The sequence below is a fragment of the Mus pahari genome, chromosome 5, assembly GCF_900095145.1.
Source record: "Mus pahari chromosome 5, PAHARI_EIJ_v1.1, whole genome shotgun sequence".
In the NCBI taxonomy this organism is placed as follows: Eukaryota; Metazoa; Chordata; class Mammalia; order Rodentia; family Muridae; genus Mus; species Mus pahari.
The window spans coordinates 45,719,741-45,727,476 of record NC_034594.1 but is presented as its reverse complement, the minus strand read 5'-3'; the positions used below and the strand labels follow the sequence as shown (position 1 = coordinate 45,727,476).

The 7,736-nt window shown below is 41.4% G+C and overlaps 1 protein-coding gene across 10 annotated transcripts in view; it reads left to right on the top strand.

Moving 5' to 3' along the window:
• Window positions 1–869: 869 nt before the first annotated feature.
• The window catches only part of Kansl1l (KAT8 regulatory NSL complex subunit 1 like), a 99,164-nt gene continuing 92,297 nt past the window's right edge, over window positions 870–7,736 (top strand). For 3 of the 10 annotated variants that reach the window (XM_029538358.1, XM_021198332.1, XM_021198333.1), the window contains exon 1: window positions 870–1,091. The gene's annotated coding sequence lies outside the window, so the exon portion shown is untranslated. Of the gene's footprint in view, window positions 1,092–4,467; window positions 4,490–7,736 lie in introns of those variants that run through there. The other 7 variants (XM_029538356.1, XM_029538355.1, XM_021198331.2 and 4 more) reach the window with 5 other exon arrangements.

Sequence of the window (7,736 nt, the reverse complement as noted above, 5' to 3'; positions counted from 1 at the left end):
AGTTAATTTTCCAATTCTGGTAATGTCTTAAGTATTGCTTCTTTCTAACTTCAATTCTATACACTCCTGCCCTTCCAAATAAATAAGGTAGAAGTGATATATCGATCTAAAAATTCTAGTGCCTTTTCATTTCCTAAAGCATTCTAGTGAGAATCTGCCTAGCAAAGCGTCTAATCTATTATCTAAGGAGCTATATTTAGGTTATCATTTTTTTTCTCAAGCATCAAGTTCAAGCCTGGGGAAATGCCCGGGTTTAAAGGCGGTGAGCTGCGAGCTGGGCCAGGTGCAAGACTCGATCGCAGAGATGTTTGTCTCTAGTCAACTGTTTCCATTAAAATCCCGCTGGTCTGCGCTACCTCAGTCAACTGCAGAGCTCCTTAATCATAAACTAACTCAAATGTATCCATGGCAGGTCTACCACCTATTTGAAGGTCCTCAGAGGTCCGACAGAATAGGACTTGGGATCCGAGCCTCCGGGAGCGATAGAAGCAAAAGGTTGGCGGGTTGAGGGCTGCTTAACCCTCGGCCTGGTCCGGCCGGCCCTGCCCGCCCCGAGTTTCCAGGTCTTATTTTCCTGTCACAGACCTAAAGAAAGCGTAGCGCCCGGCAGCACGACCGGCGGGGTGACTTTTGCGGGCTGGATCCGGGTGGAGAGCGCCGCGAGGGGCAGCGGCGGGGCGGAACGCACTGGGAGCCGGCAGAGTTCGGCCACGGCGCTCAGGCCACTTTCAGAACGCTCCCAGCGGCTTCCGCGGGCCCCGCCCCCGCCGGGGTTTCCCCGCCGCCCGTCTCATTTGCATGGCGCGCCCCTCCCCCGCTGCCATTGGCCGGCGCCGGGCCCCGCCCTCTCCCACTCCCCTCCCTCCGCCGTAGGGTTCCGTCCCCCGAGCGCCGGGAGCTGCGGGCAGCGGGCGGACTGTTAAACCGCGGCGGCGGCGTCAGCCGGGGCGGGAGCGGGGCGCGCTCTGGAGACGAGTCGGCGGCGCCCCGGGTGGGGGGAGGCGGGCGGACAGCTAGAGATCGCCTCGGCGGCCCCCACCACGGTCGGACCGAAGGTGCGGCGGCGGAGGGCAGCCAGGGCGCCCCAGCAGGCGAGTGGCCGGCGTCGCAGCGGCGGGCTGAGGGGGGTGGGTCTCCTCGGCGGGGGACGGCGGCGGCGCGGGGCGGGAAGGAGCGGAGAAGACCGCCGGGCGGACTCGCGGGCTCGGCGTCTGCCGGGCAGCCCCCTTGCACCCCGAATCCTGCTGGCTGTTGGACTGCGGGCCCCGGCACAGGACCGTGCTTCGGGGCAGGGGTCGGACCGCAGCCAAATTTAAACGGCTAAACCTAACAGCCTTGGCAGACACGGCGGGGAGGGGAGGGCGGGGCAGGGGGCGGGCCTGGACGCGAGTCACGTGGGGGAGGGGCGGGGCTTGGCAGGCCTCCCTTTTGTTTTGGCCGGCGCGTGCGCAGAAGGCGGAACACGTGGTTTTTCTTGGGCACGCCCTCTCCCTCCCCTCTCTCCCCCGCGCGGCTGGAGCCGCGGCGCCTGCCCTGGGGGTGTGGGGAGCTTTCCGTAACGCAGAGCCTGGCTGGCCAGCGGCGACATTTATTTCTTCTTATTCTGGGTTGTTATGGGTTTGGCTTTTAGCATTGTTTGGGGTGGAAGGGAGTGTTGTGGTTCATTGAAAAGTAACAGGTCCGAGTTCGAGTTGCGGCTTGTGCCCAAGAGGGGAGAGGGCTAGCTTTAAAAAAAGAAAAGTAGCCTTTGGTAAGGAGAAATAAATGCAGGACGGTGTTGTGTGGTCCCAAATCGGGGAAGGAGCTGCTGGGCTCTGCCTTGCAAGGAGTGGGCGCTGCGTGGGCGTCCTCGGTACCCCCCGCAGAAGGTGCGGTGGCGGTTCCCTGTCCTCGCTGTTCCCATCGCGGGTTCCCGGGAGATTGGAGTTGTGGGAGTCACCTGGCTTTGATTCCCCCAGCTTGGACGCAGAATGTGCTGGAGAGACTAAGAAAGATTGGCCGCCCCAGCCTTTAATAGTTTTAACTTTGTGTTTGTAGAAAGGTTTTTAAATCCTGATTGGATAGGATAAGTTTGATAGCAACATAACTTCCCCGAAACTGTTACTGAGCACAGCTAGCAAAACAGGCAGGATTTGAGGGTAGAAGTAGTTCTAAAAATAATTCGACAGTGGAGGGGAAAAAGCGCAGGTGTGGAACGCAGATTGTTTGGTAATGCCGGGGGATGATTTCTGCGGTTTCCAGAGAGCTAACTAGCTGTTTCCCTGGGCAAGTCACAGCCTTGCTGATACATCTGTTTCCTCTGGAAAACCGTTTCGTAATACAGTTCCTGCCTTAAAAGAGTGTAATGAAGATCACGTGCCTTGTGTTAGTGAGCATAAGTCACCACGTAATGTGGTGGTGTAAGATAACGTCAGTTTCTAACAAAGCTAGCATATTTTTGGAATTTTAAGAATAAGCCGTGAAGTAAGATATATTTGATTTTCGCCAGATCTGTTGCACTTTTTGTTTTGTTTCTGGCCATGTAACGAGGTTGGCCTCCGGACTTGCTGTGTAGTCCAGGTCCCTTTAGAGCTGACCCTAGGAACATGTGCCTAACTGCTGTAACTTTAGGTTTCTCTTCACGGTTTGAAGGATCACTGTCAAGGTCTGCTATTACTATGTGTAATTTTCCCTAAAACTGGAGATCATGCGTTTTCAGTTAATTTAAAAGTAGGAACATTAAATATTCTTTGAAAAATGATTTTAATAACTGCTTAATATTTCATCATATGAGTATATTTTAAGTTTTTCCTATTGGCAGATGTTTGGGGTTTTTCTAATATTTTGTGTAAATTATTACACAAGTCTTTGAAATAGTATACTCCCCTTTCCCCATTAGATTTGTAGGAGAGGAGTTACTGAGTCCGAGCCGGTTTTTAAAGTTTTTATGCTCCTGTAACACCCCAATTTTGAGCATGTGGTATTAATTTACTCATAGAGGTATAAATGTGGCTCTTGACATATCCTAGTTCATCACCCAGGATTGGCTTTATGTGGAAAACCTTGTTGTCCACTCCCACTCCCACATTGACATGTATGTGGTATCTGGTGCATTTCTTACCTTACTGTTAGGTACTTGAGAGAAAACTGCTTCATAGTTACATGCAGCATAGCAAATAGTGGATGTACAATAAAGACTTGCCGATTGGCTGCAAATATTTAAACTTTTTTTTTTTCTTTTTAAACCAGTGAGCAGTCAGGAAATTGTCTTTTCCTTTTTTGTCTTAAGAGTACAGAGTTGATAATGTAGAAACTGATTGAGCTGTTTGAGTACTTGTTCCCTAAGGCTAGGCCTCACTGGTCTTAATAGTTTTCTATTAAATGTTCCAGTAACTTGCCATTGATAAGCATGGCATATCCAAAATGTTGATCTGCTTTTCCTGCGCATTTCCTTACACGTCGATATCCTTTACTCACTCACCACGCTTCCACGGTGCTACTGTGATCATTTCATCCTGATCATTGTCATTTCTCCCATAGACTCTGGGCTAGACAAATAGGAAGGCATTGTCTACGGATCTGTGATTTCTTCCCGACTGTTGACAGCCCACTTGTTACTGCCTATGGTGTCCCTGCTGCCTTTCATCTATTCTCTCATATAAACACTATTTGCTATGCAGCAAGCCATTCATGCTGTCATGTCGTCTTCTTGGGTTTACACATGTCTTGTTCCTTTCCATTTAAGTCTGCCTTTGCTAGATGAGGTGTCAGGCAAAGGAGTAGAAAGTTGCTTCCTTTAGGTTTAGGACTGTCTTTAAGGTTGGCCTGGTTTATCAAATTGGTAGTACAAATGACAGTGGGAAATTAGCAATCAGTTTATGACTAATGTGTGTTAAGTCTTCTATCTGTTCTTAAAGCCTTTATTATAGTACTATAATAGAAAAATCATACAAAATAACTCATAAATATTATCTTTCATATTTTATTCAGTATGTTATATTTAGAAAGAGAAAGAAGCTATATAATTTTCTAAATTTCTTCCTATTTTCTCTTAAATGTTATACTAAATGAACATTTCACAGACACAGAATTTTTTTTCTTGCATAGTCATGAAAGATAAAAACAAAAACATGTTAGTAAGAATGATACCATACTTTCCAGTTGATAATGTATAATGAAAATTGGGAATGATTCATAGTGAATTTTTTTTTTCTTTTTCTTTAAAGACAGGATGCTACTCTGAGACCTGGGTCAGCTTGGAAGTCACACTGTAGTCAAAGCTACCCTGTAACTATCTTTTAGTTTGTCTTTCATGTTGGGGTTTTGCTTGACCACAAAGGAAAATTTGAATACTAAATGTTATTTTATATTTTCAAAAACACTTATTTCTATATTGCTACAAAAGTTCAGCTTAATTATAGCATTGAAAATTTGTGAATATTTTTAATCATTCATGAACTTTGTAATGTTTCAGGTTCTTTTTGAGCTCTATAAGACCCAGAGTTCATAGGTATGTTTTTAGTAGTTTAAAAAAAGAAGACTGGAAACTGTGTTACATTAAATTACCAAAGTGAAAAGGCTGAACAAATTTGTGATAATGTACTTTTAAGTGTAAATTTCTGCAATCAAATTTATGTCCATAGGAAAAACCTCATTTTTATTCTTATGAGTCATGCACTTACAGAAGAATAGTAATAATTCTGCTTCAAGTATGAGCTGCTTGATCTGTTATGTGGCCACCCAAGTGGCTTTATCTTTAATTAAATTCCTTTAGTCTTCAAAGAGAATTCCTTTTTAGGCATAGTTTTCAAAGTGGAAGAAGCTCTTGCTTATAAACATCATAGCCTACAAAGTGCTGAGCTAACTATATTCTGCTCATGCCAATTATTGCAGGGTTTTCTGTAGGGAACAGAGACTTCTAAAAGAATACATAAAGAAATCTGGAAATATGCTATATTTTGTACTTATGGCTTCCATTAATTCCTATTTTTTTAATACTTTAAAACATTTTAAAAAGGTGGTGTGAATAGCTGAGTGTGTGGGTTTGTGTGAGTGCAGTGTCTGTGGGAGCCAGAAGAGTGTGTTGGGTCTCCTGGAGATGGAGGTACAGTGACTGGGAGCTGACCTACATGGGTGATGGGTTGAGTTTAGGTCCTCAGCAAGAGCAGTATGGGCTATTAACTCCTGAGCCATCTCTTCAGCCTAGTTCTCCTAGTTCTGTGAGATAAAAATTCAGCCAATATGAACTCATTCTCCTTAATGTTTTTATATTGCATTTTTGTTTTTATATGAACACGTTAGAAAAATTGAATTCTCTTATATTTTTAGCATTTATAAGCCCAACTTAAGCCAGTGAGATAGCTCATTTTGTATGGGTGTTTGCCACTAATCTGATAACCTGAGCTGGATCCCTGCAACATGAGTAGTGGAGGGAGAGGACGTCCCACTTCCATTAAATGTCTCTGACCTCCGTCATAGCACCCCACCACACGCTTAATAAATGTAAAGACAAAAAGAAAACATCTCACATTTGGTTAGCTACTTTTCTTTATTAGCATGGGTCAACTTCATGAAATACTTAAGTCATATATGTGGAAATACGTTTTGGTCCTTTCAAATTCTATTGGTAGGCTTTTTGTTTTGTTTTTTAAATAGGTGACTGTGTGTCTTATACTCTGTATTTAAGAGAATAGAGTTTATCAAAGTTACAATTAAAAGTAAATTTAATGTTCAGGGGTAAAGCTGGAGAGAATACTTTCCAAAGACTATGGAATGTTTATATGCATTCTAGAATATAGAGTATAACAAAAATCTGAAGCAGTATAAGGGGTAGGGAATCAAATTTTAATATTAATTTTTCAGGAGGAACAGTGGTTCTTATCTGGATTATTCAAGTGTGAAGGTACTAGGACAAGATAGTATTTAAAGGTCTAGATAGTATTTAAGTAATTTTCTTTGAGGATATGTCAAGAATCTTTTGAAATATGTAAGTTATTTATTAGCTTGTAAAGATTTGATTACTAAGTGTCTGAACCAACTCAATAGTAATTGTTTTGACAGTTATCTCACTATGTAAGTGCAGGTTTTGAAAGATGACTGCTTTTGCTATGTTTCATGATCTCCAGAGGTTAGATTACATTTAGTTTATGCTAGACTCATAAGTATGAATGTGCTTTGAATCTTAAAAGTACAGTGTAAGCAACTAATGAAAGCAGGGACAAGGCAAAACTTTGCATTTGTAATAGCACAATTTCAGAATCAGGAAACTCAATTTTCAGTGAATGCTCTTTGGATTACTTTGTAGATGAAAATTTTAGAATTTATGATGTAAATTAACAGAATAATCCAGTTCATTTTTTGATGGATTAATTTGGTTTCATAATAATGAAATTAATATACACTAAAAGAATGGAAAAGGTGGCTGTAAAGTGTTTATTTTTAAGTTATAAGTTTTTTTTTCTCATCTATAGAAAGACTGTGACTTTTGTGTTTTGAAAGAATAGATATTTGGATCTGGGTTATTTGTTGAAAGGTTATTTACTTGACAGATTGTTTATAATGGTTATACGATAAGTTTTTGTAATGCTACTCATAGAACCATAAAATTTCTAGCTGCCAAGATACTAATGAATTTTTTATAAAAGAATTTAGGCTGAAATAGAAGCTGAGAAATCTTTTGTGAAATGAAATAGAATTGTTTTTTAGATTATCAAGAACACTTTCCTTAGCAGAGAATCAAGACTGTGTAGTTGCTCTCTTTCAAAGACTACTGATAGTTTTTAAGCTTGTAGTATTTACTTAAAAAAAAAATCCTACTAGCTTGATACCTTAGTGTGTGTCTTTGACAAGAGAAAGTTTATTTTTCCAAAACAGTTTCCTCTTCGAGGTCATTAGACTAAGCTTTTTAGCAAAGTGCTACATTATATTTGAGTATTTAGGATATACTCAAATAAATAATCCTTGCCAGTAGTAGTGGTATCTAGAATCATAGCACACAATATTTTTGCAGTTAGACATTTTTAGATTTACCTAGGATTAAATCTCTCCACCCCATTATGTATGTAGTTAGAAACTGATCACATGCTTTTTAGAAAATTGTTGGAATTTGTTTTCTCTGTGTTGCCACAGCTGTAGGTGCCCACATATATTTGGTAAGTTAAATTTGTGGATTGAAATTTTGTAATTAGTGCTTGATTCCTGATTATTTAAGGAACAATATGTTTTACCTTATATTGTCTAGTACAGTAATCCCTCACTGCATAGATGTGAGCATTTGAAATGAGGCTCTTGCTACATTAAGACTGTGGTAAAGAAACTGGATTTTTGAAGATTTTCTCCATATAAAGATTACATATAGTCTTATTAAGAAATTTCTATTAAAAAAATCAGGTGGTGGTGGTGGTGCATGCCTTTAGTCTCAGTACTAAGGAGGCAGAGGCAGGGATAGCTCTGAGTTTGAGTCCAGCTAGGCATACTATGCAGGTTGAAGGAGGAGGACTATGAATTTGAGGCCATTCAGTGCTACATGTAAGAACCTCTCTCTAAAAATAAGGGCTGCTGGTATAGCTTTAAGTCATAGAGAACTTTCCTAGTACTTGTGAGATTGTATTTGATAATGTGCACCATAAATACATGCAAATGTGATAAGAAATTTTAGTACATAGTTTTAAATATACTACTTGTTATGAACAAACTATTATGTAGTAAGTAACAACTTTATGTAATACTTGAACACAGTGTTTAATTTATTAAGGGAC